The sequence below is a fragment of the Gopherus flavomarginatus genome, chromosome 11 (assembly GCF_025201925.1).
Source record: "Gopherus flavomarginatus isolate rGopFla2 chromosome 11, rGopFla2.mat.asm, whole genome shotgun sequence".
In the NCBI taxonomy this organism is placed as follows: domain Eukaryota; kingdom Metazoa; phylum Chordata; order Testudines; family Testudinidae; genus Gopherus; species Gopherus flavomarginatus.
Window position 1 is genome coordinate 25,612,648 of NC_066627.1, and position 24,689 is coordinate 25,637,336.

General features: G+C 44.8%; 1 protein-coding gene across 3 annotated transcripts in view; it reads left to right on the forward strand.

Moving 5' to 3' along the window:
- Positions 1-11,584: 11,584 nt before the first annotated feature.
- The window catches only part of RALY (RALY heterogeneous nuclear ribonucleoprotein), a 279,764-nt gene continuing 266,659 nt past the window's right edge, over positions 11,585-24,689 (forward strand). Inside the window, exon 1 of one of the 3 annotated variants that reach the window (XM_050917460.1) lies at positions 11,585-11,826. The gene's annotated coding sequence lies outside the window, so the exon portion shown is untranslated. The remainder of the gene's footprint in view (positions 11,827-24,689) is intronic. The other 2 variants (XM_050917461.1, XM_050917462.1) reach the window with 2 other exon arrangements.

The window sequence follows — 24,689 nt, forward strand, 5'->3', positions numbered from 1 at the left end:
AGGGGTGTTGGCTAGGAACAAGGCAGAGCTCTATGGGGTGAGTAAGCCATGTCCTGGATTAGAGAGTTTTACAAGAGGCCTAGTGAGGGAAGAAGTAGCCATAGAGAGTGGAGGAAGGCGTAGTGGTAAACCCAGAGATAGACAATAGAGATAGGCTTGCCAGGTGTCTGGTTTTCAACTGGAATGCCTGGTCAAAAAGGGACCCTGGTAGTTCTGGTCAGCACAGTCAGCTCTGTCCAGAGTCCCCTTCTGCATCCCAAAACCCTCATTTGCATCCCCATGTCCAGACTGGACCCCCTCAAGCCCCTCATTTCTGGCTCTACCCTGGAGCCTGCACCCCCAGCTGTACCCATACCTCAATCTCCTGCCTCAGCCCGAAGCCCTCTCCCACACTCTGAACCCCTTGGCCCTGGCTCCAGCCCAGAGCCCCCTTCTGCATCCCAAACCTCTCATCTGTCACCTGGTGAAAATGAGTGAGGATGTGGGGGGATGGAGTGTGGGGGGCCTTAGAGAAGGGGTGGAGCAAGGGAGTTTGGTTTTCTGCAATTAGAAAGGTGGCAACCCTAAATAGAGAGGTGGGGTAAGAAGGAACCCAGGGAAATAGTAATGAGACTGGGCAGACCAGGAGCTCCCTGGGTTTGAATTCAGAATAGTAGGCATCCTTGGGTTTGCTTACCAGCCACTGAGCCAGTGTTTGCCCCCAGCTTGTCTGGTGGGATTTCCTTAGCCTGGGGAGGAGGTGGGGCTATATATAGTGACCTGGCCAGAGGGCTGAGTGATGGACAGAGCATCCTGAATTGTGAAGTGAGAGAGAGGATTGTCACATGAGTAACCAATGGGGTTACTTCAGGGGTGCCAGGTGAAGCAAAAACTAATTCCCAGGCCTAGCCACAAGGAGGCATATTCAGTGAGTTGAGCCCTTCAAAAGGTTATGCAAAAAAGCAGTTCAAGTCTTGGAAAACAACTTTTACTTTCATTCCCCAGAAGTGAGGGGGAAGGCAGGCACAGCGGAAAGTTACCAGGAGGAGAACAAGGGACCAGGAGGAGTTTAAAGACATACAGGGACCAGGCAAGTAGAGGAAGCAGAGGGCAGGAGAGTACAAAGTCACAGAAGTTGGGTAAAGGGTTCTAGGAGGGAGAGGTCATCCAGTATGTAGCAAGGGGGCCCTGCCTGCTTTCCTGCACCCAGGTGCCCCAAGGACTCAGATCACAGCCTAAAGAAGAATGCCCTGTGGTGGTGAGGAGACCGAGGCAGGGACATGCGTTTACCATATGCAGTCTTGTAGAGCACAGGACAGCACGGATCATACATGTTTAAGTATCATTGAGCATAAAGGCTGTACAAAGTGCATCTGTGTCAACTGCCCATGCCCTGAAAGTATTAAACTGTAAGGAGCAGTGTCCCACCATGGTGTTAATAGAATATCAGGGTTGGAAGGGACCTCAGGAGATCATCTAGTCCAACTCCCTGCTCAGAGCAGGACCAACCCCAGCTCAATCATCCCAGCCAGGACTTTGTCAAGCCTGACCTTAAATATCTCTAAGGAAGGAGATTCCACCACCTCCCTAGGTAACCCATTCCAATGCGTCATCCTCCTCCTAGTGAAAAAGTTTTTCCTAATATCCAACCTAAACCTCCCCCACTGCAACTTGAGACCATTACTCCTTGTTCTGTCATCTGGTACCACTGAGAACAGTCTAGATCCATCCTCTTTGGAACCCCCTTTCAGATAGTTGAAAGCAGGAATCAAATACCCCCTCATTCTTCTCTTCTGCAGACTAAATAATCCCAGTTCCCTCAGCCTCTCCTAATATGTCATGTGCTCCAGCCCCCTAATCCTTTTTGTTGCCCTTTGCTGGACTCTTTCCAATTTTTGCACATCCTTCTTGTAGTGTGGGGCCAAAAACTGGACACAGTACTCCAGATGAGGCCTCATCGATGTTGAATAGAGGGGAATGATCACGTCCCTCGATCTGCTGGCAATGCCCCTACTTATACAGTAACTCCTCACTTAAAGTGGTCCCGGTTAACATTGTTTTGTTGTTACATTGCTGATCAATTAGGGAACACGCTCATTTAAAGTTGTGTAATGTTCCCTTCTAATGTCTTCGGCAGCCGCCTGCTTTTCTACTGCTTGCAGGAAGAGCAGCCCATTGCAGCTGGCTGGTGGGGGCTTGAAACTAGGGTGGATCGGCACCTCCCTATCAGCTCCCCCTATCAAGTCCCGCTTCCCTAAGTTCCCTGTGCTGCAGCAGGCTAGCAATTGCAGATGTCCCTCCCCCCACTGCCATGTGCTGCTCCTGCCCTCTGCCATGGAGCTGCTCCCCGAGACTTCTGCTTGCTGTGTGGGGGGAGGGCAGGAAGGGGGGGGCTGTCAGGGTGTCCCCTTCCCCCTGCACCCCACTTACCCCATCTTCCATAGAGTAGGGGCACACACCAGGGCTCAGGACAGAGGGAGCTTGCAGCAGCTGAGGTCTCAGCAAGCTGATCTAATTAACAAGGCAGTGTACTTAAAAGAGAAATGCACATATCTCCCTCATTCCTGCTACCTTGTAGAATGAAATAGTTAACCTTTAAGGGCTCAGCCAATTGCTAGTTCATCATTTAGCAGGAAGGGAAATATCCCACCCTCTGACTCCTCCACCTCAACCAAGCTTCACAATCATCATCACTGTGTGCCAGTATTAAAAAAAAATTTCTCTGGAACCTAACTCCCTCATTTACATTAATTCTTATGGGGAAATTGGATTCACTTAACATCGTTTCGCTTAAAGTCGCATTTTTCAGGAACATAACTACAATGTTAAGTGAAGAGTTACTGTACAGCCCAAAATGCCGTTAGCCTTCTTGGCAACAAGGGTACACTGTCGACTCACATCCAGCTTCTCATCCACTGTAACCCTTAGCTCCTTTTCTGCAGAACTGCTGCCTAGCCATTTGGTCCCTAGTCTGTAGCAGTGCATGGGATTCTTCCATCCAAAGTGCAGGACTCTGCACTTGTCCTTGTTAAACCTCATCAGATTTCTTTTGGCCCAATCCTCTAATTTGTCTAGGTCCCTCTGTATCCTATCCCTACCCTCCAGCGTATCTACCACTCCTCTTAGTTTAGTTTCATCTGCAAACTTGCTGTGGTGCAGTCCACACCATCCTCCAGATCATTAATGAAGATATTGAACAAAACCAGCCCCAGGACCGACCCTTGGGGTACTCCGCTTGAAACCAGCTGCCAACTAGACATGGAGCCATTGACCTCCACCCGTTGATCCCGACAATCTAGCCAGTTTTCTATCCACCTTATAGTCCATTCATCCAGCCCATACTTCTTTAACTTGATGGCAAGAATACTATATCAAAAGCTTTGCTAAAGTCAAAGAATAAGACTTACACTGCTTTCCCCTCAACCACAGAGCCAGTTATCTCATCATAGAAGACAATTAGGCTAGTCAGGCATGACTTGCCCTTGGTAAATCCATGCTGACTGTACTTGATCACTTTCCTGTCCTCTAAGTGCTTCAGAATTGATTCCTTGAGAACCTGCTTCATGATTTTTCCAGGGACTGAGGTGAGGCTGACTTGCCTGTAGTTCCTCAGCTCCTCCTTCTTCCATTTTTTAAAGATGGGCACTACATTAGCCTTTTTCCAGTCCTCTGGGACCTTCCCAGATCGCCACGAATTTTCAAAGATAATGGCCAATGGCTCTGCAATCACATCTGCCAACTCCTTTAGCACCCTCTTGTAAACTTCTTTTTTGTGTTGTGGAAGAAGACCCCTGTTGCTTCAGCACACTGTCTTGGGGAGCCACACTGGTCCTGGGGCCAAGGGCAGGTTGGCTGAAAAGCCCCATTGATGAGAAGGGGTAGCAGACTGAGGGTCAGCACCCAGGAATTGTGCCCAAGTGGCCAAGAGAGGAATCAGGGCTGTAGTCTGCTGAGGCTCTAGGAGCTTGAAACCCCTTGGGATGTAGAGCAGGGAGACTAGGATTCCCCTCCTGGCAGTCCTAGTTAGTGGCCAGGAAAGGGGGCACTCCCTAGGATCTGAGACACCCTCACTCTTAAAGAGACAGCTTGTCACCAGTTTCCAATATACTGCAGTTACGAGGGACAGTTGACAAGACTAGGGCGCAGATTGCCAAGCGTGCCTGATCCTGGTTGCCTTAGGCTTTGCTATCCTACTTAAGGATGCTTCAAAGGAGCCTGATTTTCAGAAATTGATGAGCACCTACCCTCTGAAATCCAGGGCCCTTCAGAAATCGAGGCTCCCAAAATCACTAATCACGTGGCTGAGTTCCATTTGACAGAATGATGATGTAATCCACAGCAAAATCATTGAGACAGTGTCCCTCTTTTTCAGTTCACAAATTCTTAGCAGACTGGTTTTTATCAGATGTGTTTGACATTGTTTACCAAAACATATCTAGGTCATATTATTAACTGGCATAAATAGGTGTAGCTCTCTGGACTTCAATGCAGCTTAACCCATTAACACCAGAGGAGGATGTGACCCTCGGAATTATTCTTGGTATGTAGCTTGTTTGCAAGACACTTGCTGGGCGTATTCAGTCTTCAAAAATCCGAGTTGTTTTGCCTGGATGCACAAGTCACATGGTGTTTCCTGACTGGATAAATGCCACTTTCAGAATCAGGTTCCCAATGTGAATAATCACAAGGATGTATCAAAGTCATTTTCACAAAGTGTTTCTAAAACTCATTTAAAAACTGGTGTTTCTGGGAACATTACCACAAGTGAAATCATGCTGGAGCATTCTCAGCAAGCCAATGAAAAAGGGATTCAAATGTAGTCCATCTGGCACCAACTGCATTAAAACCAGTCCAGAACTATCATCAAGCCACATGTGGGTGATTAAAATAATATCATATACAACTGCTTTCTGTCTTAATGGAGACAATGTTGTGTGTTGGCCTAGAGATGGATTCCTGCTGCAGACTCCAGCCCTAATCCGAACTTCGACAGAGTTTGGGTGTTCAGATCCAGGGTTTTGATTTGTCCCGTTACAAAAATAGGTGTGAATATGAAGTTCAGATCTTTAGTCAAATTCTCCCAAACTTTGAAGGTATTTGCATCTGAGATTTTGATTTAGGCTGATGTTTACATTGCAAATTTCACGGATAGGTCAGAAGACACTGCTTTAGCTTACAGTGGAGAGGTGGAAGAGATGGGTTGGAACAGTGAGAGCTTCACTCCTTTGGCGTAGCAAAGCAAGTAACCCAGAACAGCAGTGACTATAGCACTGGAATGGGTTATCTAGGGAGGTGGTGGAATCTCCTTCCTTAGAGGTTTTTAAGGTCAAGCTTGACAAAACCAAGGGTGGGATGATTTAGTTGGGAATTGGTCCTGCTTTGAGCAGGGGGTTGGACTAGATGACCTCTTGAGGTCCCTTCCAACTCTGATATTCTGTGATTCTATGATACTGGTATATTAATGTTTCAAAGGCTTTTTTAGGTTAGAAAAGAGCTGCTTTCAAATACTGAGGCAAAGTAGAAAGTCCTTAAGGGTCATGGGTGACTAGAGTTTCTAATATACTGGAGCGAATCAGGCAATGTAATTAATTTTTATATTTGACCATTTTATGGCATAATGTAAGCTAATCTAGTCAAAAGATAGATCACAGAAGTGTCATGTCCTCTTTGCTTCCATTGTTCATAATATTCATCTGCAAGGCACATAGAGAAATACGCAGCAAACAGTTTTGATAAAGTAGCTAGTGGGTGTTCTTCCTCAGTATACTGGTGTTGAAACTCGTTGAGTTACCATGATACAGTTTACTGTTGTTGGTTGTTTGTATTGCAGTAGAACCAGAAGCCCTAGCTCCACTTAGGGTGACCAGACAGCAAATGTGAAAAGTTGGGACAGGGGGTGGGGGATAATAGGAGCCTATATAAGAAAAAGACCCAAAAATCAGGACATCTGGTCACCCTACCCCACTGCACTGAGTGCTGTAGAAACACATAAAAATGTGGCCGCTGCCCAAAGAGCTTACAAACCTGTTTCAAAATGGGGTAGATCAAAGTGCGCTCTGTAGCTTCTAGTGCCTGGCAGCAGAGACAGCACAGATCGTTAGTATACAGCAAAGTATTGTGAGGTAGACTTACACCCCAGTTCGCTAGGTTGTACAGACAAGCCCTAACTCTAAGGTGAGAGACAACAGGTAGATACAACAATCAGATGGGAGGAGCACAAGACAATAGGGATGTGATTTTTGACTAGAAATGTCTCAAAGATAATTGACTGAGGAATTGCAACACCAATGTATTTCAGCTAGCTAAAATATTGCTGTAGTGCTTGGCTGGATCACCAATAAGCAGTTATTCAGGCTTTGCTCTACGCTTCTTTCTTGTGTTTTACATTTCATTATCAGTGTTTTCAGATGAAAATATTCCTGTTTCAGTAAATTACTGGAGGTGTTTCTTATTTTGTCAGTTAGTGACAGATTGTTTCTCTGCTCTTCTTCAAGACCTGAAACACTACTGCAATATGCCCTTCATTAGGTGGAATGGGAATGCTCGGTCATTTATGATAGTATCTCTCCCCACCTCACACTCTACTGGAATTGACACTGTGGTAATTTCCTTGGATTCTGTCACCTGTTTGACTGCACGTGTGTGTATATGTGTGTATATATGCACACTGCTTTTTAACGCATAGTTTCAGGCAGGTATGTGAACTTTAGGGAACCGCAGATGCTTGCTTTGCAGCTGGAGATGTTAATGACAGGACACATGGTTGCAAATGAGAGCAGTCATTCTTTAATCTCCTCGATTCATTTTTGAATGTGGGGGTGGATATTAGGGAAAGGTTTTCTCATTAGAACAAATGTCACAGATCTAAAAACCTCCCCATTTATATTCCTTCTAATGTTCTTCTGCTTGAGCAAGTGAGTTCTTAATGTCGATTTTAATTAAAGCATTTAAACCAGATTGCAGCTGTGCATCTAATGAATGGACTAAAGGGTCACTGGGAAATGTTTGTTTTCCACTCTTCCCAAGGAGCAACATTTGTTGTTTGAGCCAGGTGGACTCCAATCCACTCCTTCCAGGTTGCTAGTGTGTCTTGTTTCTTTTTGGTTTCCCTTTACAAAAAAAAAATGAAATACTCCATAGGAAACAAAAAGCAAGGTCTGGCAGGAAAGAGGATTCTGTGTTTACAATACAACACAAATAATAAAGACCTCAGATCTTTTGCAAAAGGCTGGTTGGGAGCTTCAGCTTTTCATATGTTTCCCTAGGTCACCACTGAACTTTCTTTCTTGCTGCCTTTCTAGTTTTGTTCAATATTTCTCCCTCTTTGCAGCTAACCAGTCTCAGGATCACTGTCCTCAGGTTTCAGCACCTGCTATTTGCAGGCTCTCAGATCTCATAATCTCCCCAGAAAGCTCCTAATTTCCCTCTTGGTCTAAATTGGCTCCTTCCTTCATCTCCACTGCTACCTCCTGGAAAGCTAGAGATGTTCATTGATGTAAACCCACAGGAAGCTTGTGTGAGAAGAACATGGTGTTGGCTTTCCCAGGGTAATCCAGAAAATCCTCTTTGACTCTGGATGCTTTGCGCCAGGGCTGCTGTGCTAGCGCCTGCCATATTACAGAAGGGCAATCACTACTCTGTTGTGAAAACTATTGTTGCAGCGTGGAGAGATCACAGAAAGGCGCGTCTGCAAAGCAGGAAACTGACATTGGATCAATGATTACCCTTTAGCCTTCTGTTCTGTTCTTTTCCTGTTTCCACCAGGACAGTTACATCATGGACAGTGCCAGTGCAAGCTTCCTCACCCAGCCACCACAAGGGTGAGACCATGCTGTGGCTCCTCAGAGATAGGCTGGGGAATTGCGGACAGAGAAGGTTGATACCTGCCGGTCTCTGTCTCTTGTTTCTCTGCTCTACGTCCTTTCTGACCCAGGCAAAGCTGATCAAGGAAAGGAGTCAAATGCCAAGCACCCAAAGCCAGTGGGAGTAGCAGGTCTCCGTATATGACACACACACATATATATAAAAGTCACAGGACCAGATTCTTGGCTGCTGTAAATCAGAGGGCTCCACTGAAGTCAACAAGGCTACACTGATTGCATCAGCTCTGGCCCATCGTCTCTTCCCCTGTGTTAGTCATCTCAAGATTCACCAATAAAGATGAAAGAATTTTTAAAATCTGACGATCTTCATCATTCTTGCTGCTGTGTAAAGCTGTGTCCGAGGGGTTGTTGGCAGTGGGGAGCAAACCTGGAACCTCTGGGTCTTACAGCATGAACTTCTGCTGCCTGAGCTAAAAGACAGGATTCTATCAAGCAAGGCTATACCAGGCTCATCAATTTCTAAATGTGCCCAGTCACCACTAGAAAGGGTCAGAGTGCCACATCGAAGGGGTATGGAGTGTATTTGTTCACTCAGTTCCATTCAGTTTTCAGAGTGAGAAAAACACTATAGACAGTTTTACTTTCTAGCACTCAACTACTAGCACAATACTGCAGCAGAATTTTAGCTGGTTAACTTTTTTTTTTAACTGAAAAATCCGTTAGAAAAATATGGCTTCTGTGATAATGTTCACTTGGAAAACGCCAACTTCAACAAAATACTTTGATTTGCCTCCTGGAAAAAATCAAAATAGAGTTAACTTTGAATCATTATGAAAAGAAACATTTTTTCGCAGTTTGAATTTACTAATATACATATATATAAAACATCAAGAGGTAGAACATGGTGCATCATGGGAGATGTAGTCCAGTCAGGGAGCCTCGCCTAGAGAGGCATCATTTCAGAATGAAAAGATTTTGGCTTTCAGTTGAAGTATTTCTTTTCTTTGCTCAGTTTGACATCTCCCACCCCACTTTTTGGCCAGCTCTAAGTGTGATCCCCCTTCTACAGACAGAGAAACTGTGGCTCAGAGAAATGTCACTTGGCCAAGATCATAGACAAAGGCAGAGCTGGAAATAGAGAAGTCTTTTAATTCACATCTTGATAATCGACTCTCTCGATAACACGTTCTCCAGACAATAGCTGACTGCATATGAGAAAAATAGACACTTCCTTTCTCAAGAGTCTACTTTTGAACTAGTGTATATACCAGGGGTTGGCAACCTTTCAGACGTGGGGTGCCGAGTCTTCATTTATTCACTCTGATTTAAGGTTTCGCGTGCCAGTAATACATTTTAACCTTTTTAGAAGTTCTCTTTCTATAAGTCTATAATATAAAACTAAACCATTGTGGTATGTAAAGTAAATAAGGTTTTTAAAATGTTTAAGAAGCTTCATTTTAAATTAAATTAAAATGCAGAGCTCCCAGACCGGTGGCCAGAACCTGGGCAGTGTGAGTGCCACTGAAAATCAGCTCATGTGCTGCCTTTGGCACGCGTGCCATAGCTTGCCTACCCCTGGTTATATACCCTGACATAGCCTCATTACTAGAAAGCACTATGCCCAGGAGCTCCTTCCATTGGTAGAAAACACTGTGCTAAATACTGTTTGCATGATCAAACACTAAAAGACCAACACGGAAGCAACTAGGAAACCCAAGAAAGGAGCTAACTCTATCTTGACTGTTAATTATCCATTCACTCCTTGCAGGTATCGCAAATGCTCCAGTAATGGCTCGAAACAGTGCAGACGGCAAGCGGTAGCATTAGGGAATGGTACTGCAGTACACACATGGATTTCACACAGGAGAGTCACTCTGAGGTGGTTCACTGTGCCTAGGACGGCATTTGGTCCATTGCAGTGCACCAGAACACTTCAGAACTTTGAGGGTGATCCCATCACCATTACTCACAGGAGTAATCCTCAGTCATGCACACAGTCCCAGAGTCTTCAATGGCACTACACACATGTATCAAGGTTACTCTGTTATATTGTATTATTTACACACCAGAGGTGACGGTGACACTTCACAAACAAAAGAGATGGGGTGGGAAATCTTGAACCTATTGAAATCAGTGGCAAAACTTCAGTAGGGTCAAGATTTCACCCGTGGTTCCTGTCTAATTTAGGATTCTCTGTAGCAGCCACCACTGTACTATCCTGGCCCAAAGAAGCAACCATCTGAGTCCAATTCTGCCAAAAATGTTAATCTTTTTTATTTCAATAAGACTTCTCACTTGAATAGGGGTTTACAGGACTGGACCAAGAGTTGCATATTTAACCTGTGGAACACTCTTCCACAGGATATTACTAAAGCCAAGAGATTAACAGGGATTGCTAAAGGGTTATTTATTTATGAATAATAGCATATACTTGGGCTTGGAAGGATTCAATTTTATTGGTAAATGCCAATTTCACCATACACATAAACCAATGAAAAATATTTCAGTTGATCATAATTGAAATTTATAAAGTAAGAAATATGCTGCTTGAGATTTATTAGTTTGCTTTAAGGCTATTGACCTTGTATATTTTGCCACGTGATGTTGACCATTTGTGTTTTAATAGTTACAAAGCCGCAATTTGTTGCATCTCAACATCTATGGCCATTAAATAATATTCTGTCTCCTGTAATTTCCCAAAACTCTGAAGATTTAAACTGATGAAAATAACACAGCTTTAACACGAAGATATCATCTGTCAAAATTATAACAAAAATCAAAAGCAAATTCTGCCATGCCTCCAGCCCAGCTACCATTCCTTTACACAAGGGAATTTTAAACATAAAAGAGATTTAAACCCTCATTCTTCAGGTCATAAGTCAAGGTATAGCTGAGAGGAGACAAGAAAAAACTTCCCCAGTAGGCAGACAGCTCTGTAATTGTGCTTTTTCATACATCTCACACCTTCTTCTGCAACAACAGGTCCTGGCCCCTGTCAGAGATGGAGCCTGAGTCTGAGCCAATCTGGCAATTGCTATTTTCCTAAATTACTTGGGTGAGTAAAGTTCACACCACTGGGCCCCTTTTAGTCTGTTCACCATGGGCTTGATCCTGCAAGTCCATACTCATTTCTGTGGTCCTTGCTCATGCAAGAAGTCCCATTCATTTCAGGCGAGCTACTACCTTGAGTAAGGAGAACTGCTCAAGTGAGTAAGGGCTCTCTGGATCAGACCCTACGGCCAGCACAAGAGGATGCACAAGAGGATGGAACTGAGTCTCTTCTCTCTGCCATAGGAGTTCTAGGCTATGTGGGCTGAGCTGTGCGTCTTCCCTGCAGCATGCCTGCCCCGCTGGGTGCTCCCCCCTGCTAACCAGCCCTCTCCTCTGAAGAGCAAGCCAATCCCTTCTTGCAAGGATCCAGACATTGCCACCCACGGCAAGTGCAGGGCAGTCCAGCAGGAGGTCCCACTGTGATTACATTGCTCCCTGAAGGGGATCACATCTGGGATACAATCAAGCAGAGATTAGTTCTAAGCTTCAGCTGCCAGACCCCTCCTCCCTCTCCCCCATTTGCTACTCTCGGAGCTGGCCTTTTCCATCAGCAGTCCGGGGGAGAGACGCTTCCCCACTCCCAGATGCTGGGCACAATCAGACCCTCCCAGGCGGGGGGAGCTTTTAAAGCAGTGTAACCGCGCCCCGAGCAGAGCTAGGCACCCACTGGCTGCTCCGCAGCATCTCTGCAGGGCAGGGGAGAGGAGACTGGGGGGCTCCTTTCTCCCCCTCCCCGGCCCCGGCAATGGTATGTGCAGCGGGGAGGGCTCTCAGCTGTCGGATTCAGCGCTGCTGCTATCAGTGACTTCGCTGCTCCCTAGAGTAGAGGAGAGGCGCTGGTTCGGAGGGGCGGCAGTAGCCAGGGCTGCTGCTTTTGTGTGTGTGTGCTGGGCTGGTTTTCACTCTTTCCTCCTCCCCTTTCTCGCTCACTTCTTCTTCTTTGACATTTTTACCTCTGACATTTTCTTGCTTGGTGAGTATTTTTTTTTCTTCTTTCTTCTTGGGCTGCTTTCCCCCTCTCCCCCCAGGCTTTTTCTTTTACTGAATTAATCATGATTTTTAAAAACATCTTTTCAATAAAAGGTTTATGCGATTTTTTTTCTTTTCAGTCAGACCCTTTCTGTCTCTTTGTTTCTGCCACTTGCCCTGTGAGGTGTTGCAATTAAACTCGCTTTCTGATGCACCCACTAATTTTTCCTTCCTTTGATCCCTCTTATTTTTCCTTTTATAAAAACAAAATACGCTCCTTGTGTTTTGAAAGTGGGTTTGTTTTAAGCTCTGCTCTGTTTTCAGAGGCATTTGTCTTTCTTGTTGCAGGTGCCAGTGTTTGAATGCTGTGTGTGGTTTCTTCTTTCTTAACTTTTACATTTTGTCCTCCACACCCCTGCTTTTTTTCCCCTTGGATATTACAGCTTTGGGTCTTGCAAAAATACATAGAATCTTCTTGGAAGATATTTTAAAAAATGGATGTGTTGATGGAAATGAGAATTCCCCCTCCTCTCCTTTTTTTAAAAAAAACCTGTTATTTGGAAGTGATTTTCTTGGGAGTATTGTCCTGACTCAATGTTTTTCACCTGTCTAGTAATGTGGGGAGAACAGGAAGGGGAAAAGAGGACAGAGGCATCAACAGCAGTAGGCTGGAGGATGAGAAACTTTCATGTTTCAAAAACTATGTGTGAAATCCTGGCCCCACTGAAGTCAATGGTAAAGCACCCATTGACTTGAAAGGGGCCCAGATTTCACCAGCAAAGTGTGGGATAAAACCTTTTCTACCTAATCCACTATGAGGGAAACAATAAACCATTTCTGATTGGATGCTATACCATTCCCTGTGTCTCAGCGCTATACTGATGGAAATATATCGACCCAGGTGTGTGTGTGTTTTTTGTCATGTATCTTTGATGCTGGATTTGCTTGTTATGTCCAAAAGAACACTTCTATCCATTATTGCAATCAGGGGTGCTGTTTGGAAAAGTAATAGTGAGTGAAATGATAACAAATTAATTTATCGCTCTTGTAAAATTTAAGCCCTGTGCTCTCTGCGGCTAAGATTGCTATTGTGCCTGTTGGAACTTATTTAAGATTTTTTGTGCTGACTGAATAGACTCTGAATGCGCTAATCAAATCCCATGTCAGCTTGAACCACACCTGAACAAAAGTGCTTTCTTTGTAGCAAATGGGGGCTTGAAATAAATCTTTCACCTGTTATTGTTAAAACGTTTGTTTGTTTGTTGTTTTTTAAGCAGTAGTTTCCTAACATACAACAGTTGAAGCTGACAGATTGCCACTGCTATATCTGTACTGGCAATTTCAATGGCCATTGGCGACGATAAACAAAAATCCACTTTTCATACAAAATTGCTCTCTCAACGGCTTGGTGGTTTGTGTTGGATTTCGTTTGAGGCTGGTCTCCGATTCTGGTTGAGTAAACCAGATTAGAGAGAAACTATGCCTATTTATAAAGATATTCCCACCTCTAATCTCTTCTATGTCTGATGACCTTCTGTAAACTAAGACACCAAATTCATCTGTATGAACATGAATCTTTCTCACGTCTTTGTTTCCCTTTGCAGTAAAGTGAGAACTGTAGATGGTTTAAAGTTACTTCTGAGAAGATTGCACTGAGCTTCAAACAGGCTTTCCCACTTCCCTGCAGACTGTCCATGCTTGGTAGCTCTCCTCTTTGAACTTTAAAGGGTGGAGGGCTTTAAGGCTGCATTTGACAGCTCCTGAGGCAGGATGCATCCTGTGTCATATTAAACAGGTTGTTATTGACTTGCCTTTTGTGAGTAGGTGCCATAAGCATGCTAATCAATAGCCTATGTCAGTGTGTGGTACCCAGGAGGGAGCTGTTATGGGAGACATCTGCATGACAGTGATCTCCTGAGCAGGAGAGAGCAGTACAGGGGCTCAGACCTGTATTTGCTAAGGAGCTAAATCCCTCAAGTCATCTTCCTCTGTCTTAGATTAAGGGCTGGGGGTGTTCAGATGGGTTTTTGTATCATCTCATTTTGCTGTTTCTTATGATTTGGGTCTCATTTTAATTGGGAAAAAGTTTCATGTCATTGGACTAAAGACAGCAGTGGAAGGAGCTTCTAAGCAATGTAGAATTTCTTGTATCTTTTAACTGAGCTTTCTCTTCCTCCCCTGAGGGAGGGGGGAGATGACTAAAATGCACATGTTGTGTGACCAAAATCTAGACAGTGTTGCACCAAAGTAGTGTAAAAAGAAAAAAAGCTCTTTGGAGTAGGAAGGTTGCAAGAGATTCTAATGATCACTTGTCACAACGATTATTCCTATATGTTTTTAAGACTTTTTTTTAAAGCAGAATTAGGCTTGTTTGAACCTGAGATTTTTCTTCATGAATGGAATATAGTAAGACAGGTATTCATTTAGTTCTCAGTGCTGTGCCAATGAAAGATTGCCTGTATGTTGGCTCTGACTGTCAAGATAACATTGTCAATGGATTTTAAGGGAATGGCAAAGCAAAGAAGGTGTGTCTTTTAAGAACCACTTTCTTTAGAAAAGGCAGATAATAAGCAGTGATTTTTGGAAGAATGTTTTACTTACAGATTGTAAGGGGAGGATTAAGTCTTTCAACTGAGACTGGCTTGTGTGAAATAAGAGTCAGTCCCTCAAAAAATAAAACATTTTCCACACCAGGAGACTCTTTAGCTATCCGTGTACCAAATTATTAAGTAAAAGCAGCAGAACTTTCTTTGATTTGTGTTCTGTACTGATAGCTACATCGGGAACTTTCAGGCCTAGAATTTTATATCCAGTCAAAGGGAAAAGCCTCTGGATGTAAAATCTCAGCAGCTCCTTGATGCACTAAAGCTACTGTTGATTTTTTTTCCAAAATGTTAGTTATGCATATCGGAGATGGCTGAGCTTCATTTAAAGAGATCCGAATCTCTTCCTTTCCCCTGCTAAGTCACTCCCTTATATGTTACCCTGGACAGGATTGCATTCTGTTATTTGGAGAAACACAAAAGGAATTTATTTTAGAATTAAAATGTGTGTCTGTGGGTTCAGGCTTCAATTGAAAGCTAGTCTGAAGACATGGTTTGATTTGAAACTAGGAAGTAAGGATGGAAAGACTGAATATATCTAGCAAGTAATACGTGCTGGGGGAAAAAACCTGAAATAATGAGCTGAACAGCACTGTAGGATAAAATGTCACAGCAAATGGTTTATAAATTCATAAAACGTACTAAGGGGGAAAAGGGAAATGTTTCAGGCGAATAACAAGCTATTTTCTCATAACTATAAAGTTTTAATGAGCTAGCTAAAATATAATCCTAAATCTATACTTCTCAGACCTATATTCATAGCGGAAGGTTAATCGGTAGAATTCATGCTGGTCTGAATCAAACTGAATAGTAAAGAGAGGCTCTTAGGAGAATCTGAAAGCCAATAGGCATTTTTCAGACCTGAGTTATGTCACTTTTTTTAGGATGCCTGAGGCGATAGCATTTTAAGAAGACGACAAAGCTTTTGTTTTCAAGCTGGCCTAGAAAAATGCAAGGGATGAATCCAAAGAATGTTTTCAGAAGTTGTCATTTGTGATTAAGTTGATTTTGCTGTTGCACAAGAATGCAGCACTATTCCTTGGCACAACATGAGCTGTCTATTTCTTCCTCCCCCCCACCAGTACCAGGTTTTTATTTCTAATGAATTCAGGCGAGTGAGAGTATCTAGTTCCTCTGACTCAGAGGTGTATATTGAATTAGAGGGTCAGATTTCTGGTAGCTGCATCGCTGATGTAAATGTAACTATGCATACTTTACAGAAGATGGGATTGAGGTGACATGAGTGCAGAGACTGATTTAAGAGCAACTTTCTGGCATTCTACAGATTTAACAAGTGAGCATAAGTTTATGGTTTTACAAGTGGGGGCTACCTCTTAGGATCAGGAACTGAGATCTTCAAGCAAAGGATTAAGATGATATGAAGTAGGACAAAGGAGGACTGTTTACTGTGCACATTCTAGGTAACCCTCTGTTTCTCTACAAATGAGAAACATTTGTGTCAATTATAAAGAGCCCTTCAACATTTTTAGAAATTCATGAACCTTTCTTATATCTTCATCTGATCCATCCAGCCTAAGCCAGTCATCATTAGTATCCTGTTTCTGTTAGTCAGTGAGCAGGATCCAGAGGCCACAGATCTGAACGGGAATCTTTCTATTGACTTCCATCGGGTCAGGCCCTGGGGCTGGTGACTAGACCATGTAGACAAAGTCTATAAAGCTGCATCTGAGTTCTGTAGGATTTTAACAATGGATGAGAGAAATTATCTGTGTTTTCAAGAAAAGTCAAGTACTAGGAGTATCAGAGAGAACTTTCCATTTTAATAATGAGGCAAAAGCTGAGGACAGGTTGCTGCTTCAGAGAGCCCAAAAACTCATTCTCCAGATAACATTAGCTAGGTTGTGATAGCTTTAAAGGAGCATACATACAAAGCCACCTCATTAGTGAAATTATTAAGGCGGTTATAATGCTGCAGAGGTCAAATTCTAAAACAAACTCATTCTCCAAGGCAGCTCCTCCTTAACTGTGTATATATATTTTTCACTATAAACAGTCCTGCTTGAACAGACAGAGGATGCTAATTAGTAGAACAACCTGTTCAGGGCAGCACACGAGTCATATTTGAACCAAACAAGAGTTACACAGACAGAGTAGGCTCAGCCTCCAACTCTGTCACTTCGACTCAAAATAACAATCATTTTCATTACTGATCTTATCAGGACACTTGTGTCTTTCAGTCCAAAATCTTTGTATTGGACATGTCTGTCTGCACAGGGATCAAATGAATTTCTGCAGCTCCTATTTCCACTCAGAAGGACTTGTCTCTTCTTTTTCTTGAAAAGCACAGGCCAGAACCATTTCCAAGCCACGCTTTGTAAGAGTCATAAACTGGCTAATGGCCTGAAAAGGAGACTATTTCTCCTCTCTCCCACAAGGGAGAAATGCTAAAGCATACTGGATTCAGTCTTGCCAGGGATGCCCGGGCGGTGAGGGGGCAAGTGGGGCAGTTTGTCCCAGGCCCTGGGCCCTGCAGGGGCCCCCACAAGAATATAATATTCTATAGTATTGCAACTTTTTCTTATGGAAGGGGCTCCTGAAATTGCTTTGCCCCAGGCCCCCTGAATCCTCTGGGGGCCCTGAGTCTTGCCTCCTATGGCAGTCACTGGGAGTTCTGGTATTGACGTTACAGGGAGCAGGACTGGTTTCGCTTTGGGCCAGATACTGTAGCTCTCCGCTCCTACCCTGAAACTAGGGTTTAGAACCCAGTTTCCCCAGTGCCACAAACACCTTCCTTGTTCCTCAAGTACATCTGTTCTGTTCTTCTCCTTTGGAAGGGTTTACTAGAGACATTGCACGAGTTGCCTTCTTTTCTTGGAAAAAAGATCTCTTTTAAATTGAAAGAAAGTGAATGGCATTTGTTTTTTAGAAATCAGGAGCAAGTTAAATGGCCTGGGGACCTTTGGGCTATGTCTGTTTCTCCCTGCCTAATACGAATAGTCTCTTATTGAAATCTGCAACATCAACTCAGCATATGCTGCTACCACAGGAGATTAGAAACTGACAGGGGTGCTGCTTCATCATTCAGATGCTTTCCCCAGCAGACAGCTTGGGCTCTCTACTCCACTATGGCAAGGTAACAGTGTATGTGTCTCAGATTGCTACTACAGGGAGCTATAAGAAGGATAAATGAACAAGGGTGAGGGTTCTAGCAAGTTCAGCTCCAGCTCCTCCACTATCAAACCCCAAACACTAGCTAGGCCCAGCCTTTATGATGTGCCGCTTTGTATATTAAGGAGAGATGCATCATATCCTTCCAAGTGGAGTCCTGCCTTTCAGTAAAAGAATTAAACGTGGACATGAGGGTGAATAGTAAAATCTTCTACCAGAAAGTAAATTTCAGTGTCCATACATGCAACAGTGATGGGCACCCATATAGGAAGCCAGACATATACAGTCAGAATTTGGGTTTTTTCTTTTTTAGAAGAGTTGATTACATAACCAGTTCCTTGGAGGCAGGCCCATGTCTTCTAGCATGGAGGAGTGTGGGCAGAAGCTGTTGTTACTAGATGCCCTGGTACATGGATGCTTTACAAGACTTAAGATGAGACATTCACGATCTAAGAGAAGCCCAAATCCCAGGCTTGCCTGCTGACTTCAGGTTTGCTAGCCCTTTGGGAAAGCAAGATTTGGAAGGGTCTGGACAGAAAAGTTCATCTCCATCTCCTTCTAGTTCTGCACTCTGTTATATTTCCACAGGGAGTGAATTCCAGAGTTGTGGACCCAGGACTGACAAAGCTCTGCCAGGTGTTCCCTTCACGTGTCAAGTTCTCATGTTCCAGAGAAGCTCAATCATAGAGCTGTATAGACAGCAACCAGTTCCTTGGCTTTCACCTGGGGTTTGATGCACTCCTGTCTGCTCCTTCACTTAGCGTGGACTTGCCAGCCTTCAAGGTAGACCTAATTAGAACAGCCCAGGTAAGAGGATATGAAGATGGGGGTGACCGAGGCAAGAGCTAATTAGGAAGGAGTGCCACCTGATGGAAGCCTCTGAGGGAAGTGAATTTGTTCCTAACCAGGACGTACTGAAGCACAATGGAGATGTTTCAGAAATGGTGGGGTTTTTGGTGTTGGCATAGGATGGGTGGGAAGCTTAGCAGTCCCTCCTAGAATGATATTCCGGAACTGCCAATGCTGCTTAGCCTGAATGCTAATGTCACTGCTGGAGGCCAGCATCAGATGGGCTGTGTCAGACAGGTGTCACTGTGTCTGTATGAGGTTGTTTGGTTACAAAGGAGTATGTGCTTGTGGCTATTGGATTGTGGCAGGGCGTGTGCTAAAAAAGAAACACACAGCTGCTGTGATCCATGCAAAAACTCCAGTTTGAAGAAGCTTCTGTTTGGTTCCTCTGTAATAGCTCATAGTTAAACTTGATTTGACCATGGATCTTGCTAGAATTTAGGACCTGACTGTGCATCCCTTACTCATGTTGGTGAGCCTTACTGACACGAGTAGCACTATTGCACAAGTGGGCCTTGATGGTTTTGCTAGCACATATGGTCCCCTCTAAAAGTTAGCTGGGGTGAATACTGCCAGCACCTGTAATCGAGGCCAAGAGTCTGATCCTGCCAAGAGCCATCCAGGAGCAGACTCTTCTGCCCATATGGAGCCCTGTTAGTTCTTATGGAGGTTCATTGTCCTAAACCCTGGAGCTGCTGCTTTTTCAGTTATCGTTGAAAAAGGCCCTCTGATCAACTTATACAGCAGGAACCCCCATTTACCTCATGTAATTCTCTTTTTGTATTAACTGAATGCAAGAAACAGCAGAGAGGTGTGTGATAGAAAGAATTCACCAAAAGAGTTCAGTATGAATTGAATATTCAACTGTACAACATCAAAAACACATGAACATCTTATATGGGAATGGAAGGTTCTCATCATGAAGCAAAAGAAAATGTTCTCCAATATTTTTAATGTGGTGTAAATATCTTTCCATAGGATATATTTATTAACAAACTGTAGCTTATTTTCTTCTGGAAACAGTACTGCCCCCAATGTTTTGGGGGGACAGAAGGTTTATAAGCTTTTCATTACGATAGTTCCACAAAAGATATTAAATCTGGTGTCTTGCCTGACAGGCATGAGGGTGAGTGAACTGTTGCTTCTCCTTAAAGAACTGGGACCTTACTGAGCCCAGCCATTAGCTGGGTAATATTTGCTTAGGAAAAAATGCAATTCCTCTGTCAGCTTTTATCCAGGCTCCTGGGCCCTGATTAGTTGTTTATTTTCTGCAGCTTATCCAATCACTTTGAAGACAGGGCTAAGCACTGATCATCTCTTATGGTCCTTCCTCTTTGTTCTGTCAGCAAATGTTACAAAATGGACCTTAAATTACCTCTTTTCCAAAATGAACTGGCCCTGTGTACTCACAGGTGGCAGAGCTCTTTGATCTGAAGCATAAATCAGGGGTAGCCTCCACTCCTGCTGTTTGGAGGGCCCTGAGGAGGGTTTCAAGCAATGCTTTCTTTACACAGCCAGGTTTTGCGGACAGGCCCAAAGGCAAGCAGGGGTATGAGGAAAACAAAGAAATGAGGCACCAAAGTGCCATTTGTTTTCATGATGATAAAAAAAGCAAACTCCGAGTGCTTGAGCCACTGCACCGGGTCCCATCTCCAAAGGGCTTGCTTTTCCCATATTGCAACAGATGAGCCTTCGTGCAAGTGGGGGAATGGTCCTGCTATTGTGGAGAACTTTCCTGGTTTATACACTACCCCGGTAAAGTGGGCTAGTGAAAGGATCTGAGTCCTTGCTCCCACTCCCTTTACCCACAGGCCTGCCTGACCTCGAGGGCTCCCCTTCCACTCTCCTGTGTGGCAGAGTCTTGGTAACCCCAACAAGGCTGGGCCCAGGGAGACTAGGGGGTCCCCACTCCAGAGTGCTCTCTCCGTACTGAACACTTGCCTGACCCACTGATCATTGCATACAGTTCAAAGCAAATACAATTTTATTAAACAGCAACCAATTAAAAAAAGAAAAAATGGGAAAGGCTAAAGGAAAACACATCACCTCAGTCTGTGGTACAGGGACATCACAACCAGCGTCTCTGGAATGTGAGGCCTGCTCTACACTGGGGGGAATCGATCAAAGTTATACAACTTCGGCTATGTGAATAATGTAGCTGAAGTTGATGTACTTAGATCTACTTACTGTGGTGTCTTCACTGTGGTAAGGCGACAGCTGACGCACTCCCGTTGACTCTGCCTGCGCCTCTCACCCTGGTAGAGTACCGGAGTCGATTGGAGAGCGCTCAGTGGTCGATTTATAGGCGCGATAAATCGACCCCCTGCTGCATCAATCGCTGCCCATCGATCCAGCGGGTAACATAGAGCCCTGAGGAACAGACTGAACTTCTCTTACACCCTCAGGCTTTAGGTGGCAGGACCCTTCTTCCCAGCATTGCCCTGCCCTGTCGGGGTTATGATCCCCCTCCAAGTCTGGCCTGCAGAGCCTCTTGTCTGGGGTGTCACCCTGAGCTGGACCCACTGCCCAGGGTCCCCCTCACTCTCCATAGCTTCTCACTGTGCCCGGCTCCGGACTGCTCCCGTCCCAGCTCCACCACTCTGTCTCAGCTCCAGCTCCACTCTGCCTCAGCACGGCTGCTGCTGCTGCTCTGCCTCCAGCTCTCTGGGCTGCATCTCTGGCCCCCCTGGCTCTGGCAGCTCTGCTCCCAGCACAGGTCAGCTCTGTGGGCTGCTTCTGTGACTCTGCTCCCAGCTCTGACCTGCTCCCTGGGCTGTTTTTCTGGCCCTTCTGGCTGGCCCCGGCTCTGCTCCTCAGCTCTACTTGGGCCCCTGCTTTCTTCTTAGCTCGGACCCAGTCTGTCTGACCCAGGCAATTCCAGTTCACACTGAGGACGGGACTCACCCTGGCCTCTAGACTCCTTGATTAGCCTACCCGCCCTGTCTGTCAGGCTGACCTGGAGCACTGGCCTCTCCCTGGGGACTGTCAGTCTCAGGGTCCTGATTTCCCATCGACCCTTCCCCTTTCTTTTGGTACTGGGAGCTACGCAACCAAAACACCCCCACTGAGTGTTAGTAAGGGGACAACAGTCCCCTTACATTTGTCCTTTCCATTTGTCACTAGGATGAGGGCACCACTGAGTAACATTTAGCAGTGGGAGAAATGCCATAGCGGAGTCTGATGCCCAGAACCAATAAACGTTAGCACTGCAATTTAATAGCGGTATGACTGGTGGAGGTGACTTGCAGCGTCTGTATCTTCAATTTCCCCACTTGAGAACATTGTGATGCTATGGTGATGGGCCTGGGGTATGATCCTAGAGGGAACAGAACTCCCTATCTAGCGTCTGTGTATATAATAGCAGCAAGGCCTCATTTCTACATATATTATACAGAATAAGCCAGTGGAGTGGCATTGCTCCAGCATACTGAAGGTAGACTGTGAGCGTAGCTAATTCAAGGGAGGAAAGCCCAGAAGCTGCAGTCTTACTTGGAACAAGCATTAATAAGCCATTACCTGATACTTCATTTCTGGCTGCTTCCTTGGGTATGCAGATATTTTTCTAACACACTAATTCTAATCCCTAATAAATGCTATAGAGCAAGAGAATGCATATAGTCATCAGTTGATATGTGATTTCTAAGCAATGGTCAGACCAGGCAGTGCATCACTGATTTCATTATTCAGATACTTGCTAGTCCTTGTTTCTCTACAGTATGTCTCAGAATACCAGATCTTATGAGACAAGCGCTACTGCACCTCTGAAAATATACAGGGAATTACCCAATTGAAGGACTCCAAGCAAGTGGGAGGAGAGAATAAAATGAATGGTAAATGAAGGCTATGTTAAGAATGTTTCTATACTTTTATTGTCATTTCATACTTTATCTGCGTTGCCTTCTCTAATTCAGGTTTTCGGTTGTTAATGCTGATTTCCAGCTTTGTGTCACTCTAGCAGGTCTGTCTAACAAGCTGCTAATATTTAAGGAAAAAATACAGCACTTATCACCTCATAATTAATGGATTTTTAGCCTATACTCCTAGGGCATAGGCAACTATTACGTGGCAAACAAAGGCACTAGGGCAGGGGTTGGCAACCTTTCAGAAGTGGTGTGCCAAGTCTTCATTTATTCACTCTCATTTAAGGTTTCGCGTGCCGGTAAAACGTTTAAATGTTTTTAGAAGGTCTCTCTCTCTTCAGTCTATATTATATAACTAAACTGTTGTTGTATGTAAAGTAAACAAGGTTTTAAAAATGTTTAAGAAGCTTAATTTAAAATTAAATTAAAATGCAGATCTTATCAGTTTGGTGCAGTGGTTCTTAACCTGGGGTGCGCACACACCCTGGGGGTGCTAGATGCCCTTTCTGGGGGTGCGAGACATGCAAGATTTTTTTAGAAGGTAAATCATCGAAAACACAAATTAAGCACAGGCACATAAGTACAACTACTTTGTTTAATCAAACATGTGTTTATTAACATTATACATGTTTTAACGATTACTATAATATACAAACAAAGTTGTTCTTTTTTAAAGTTTTTTCAAGTTTTTAAGCTAAAAATTTTTATAAGGGCTGCAGAGCGCTGGGACCAAGCCAGGAGCAGAGCCCTGGGCTGGCTGCTGGTACCCCAGGCCAGCAGGAGGGCTGAGCAGGACCGGAGGCCCAGACCTCGGCTGGCAGGGGACCAGGTGGCTGGAACCTCAGACCAGCAGTGAAGTGAGCAGGGCCAGTGGATGGTATCCCAGGCCGGCAACAGGCTGAGTCAGGCCAGTGGCCGGGACTGGTTGCTGAAGGTCTGGGGTTCCAGCCGCCGGCCCCTTGCCAGCCAAGGTTCCAGCCATCGACCCCACTCAGCCTGCTGCCAGCCTAGGATACCAGCCGCCAGCCCCGCTCATGTCGCTGCTGATCTGGGGTTCCAGCCGCCTGGCCTCCTGTGAGCTGGGGTCCTGGCCACTGCCCCCATTCAGCCTGCTGCCAGCCAGGAGTTCCATTCACCCAGGCAGTCAGTGGGCTGAGTGGGGCCAGCGGCCAGGACCCTGGCTGGCAGCAGTGTGCCAGTAAAAATCGGCTCGCATGCCACAGGTTGCCGACCCCTGCATTAGGGGTATTTCTACACAGTAACTAGACACTTGTGGCTGGCCTGCGCCAGCTGACTTGAGGCTTGAGCTATTGGACTGTTTCACTGTTATGTTAATGTCGCCTGGGCTGAGTTTGAAGCCAAGGCTCTAGGACCCTGTGAGGTGGAAGGGTCCCAGAGCTCGGGTTCCAGCCCAAGCCCGGATGCCTATGCTGCAGTGAAACAACCCTGCAGCCTAAGCAATGTAAGCCTGAATCAGCAGGCCTGGGCCTGCTGCCGGTTTTTCTTTGCTGTGTTGACATACCCTTAGTGGGTTAAGTGACTTACCCGTGGTCCCCCAGGAAGCCTATGGGTAACCAAGGATTTGAATCCATGCATTCTAGTCTGGAGTCTTAACAACTAGGCCATCCTTCCTACTGTTATGATGGGATAACATCTGGTATTTACACAATGCTCCTCATCTAGCAGGCTCATGAAGGGTTGAACAAACTATGCATCCAAACAGATTCCTATGTGCATTGCCAAGAACACAGCCCGCCGTGGGGCCAAACTCAGTTATGCACGCAACATTACACAGCAACTTAGGGCAGGGAATGAGGAGGAATATTCTTCTGGGTTTAGCAAGTGGCTCCACAAATCTGAAATTTTGCTGGGTCAGTGATGCGAATAGGGAAATTTGAGTGATTGCAGCAAATGTGGTGGTGTGTGTATATATGGTAAAATTGTCCTATGAATAAATGTCACTTAAGAAAATGCCTGCGGAAGATTTTCAACACTTTGATACACTGGGATGTTGTTAGAAGCCTCTATCAAGTAAGCTGTCTCCATGTGAACAAATGAACAGTGATGGAGAGACGCCCTCTGTCGCTGACTGCAATGAGAAAAGCACTCTGCTTCTGAATGCTGTTTTTTAAATAAGTTTCAATCGAGTGTGGAAATGGAGAAAGCAGATGTTTGTTTTTCCTGTGCCAGTGCTTCACTCTCCTTTTATGCCAGCACAGAAGTCTCCTTGCAACTAACAAAGGGAGTTTCTCTAGCAAGTGGATTGAAAACAAACCGACACAATGAATGCACACTCATTAGCTTGTTTGCATTGCTGTTCTTCCTGAGAAGCCTCCTTTATTTCCAATTAGATTTTTTTTTCTTTTTTGCACATAAGGATAAGAGTGAAGCTATCTGGTAAGGAAAGCCAGTGTCCTATCTCCCCC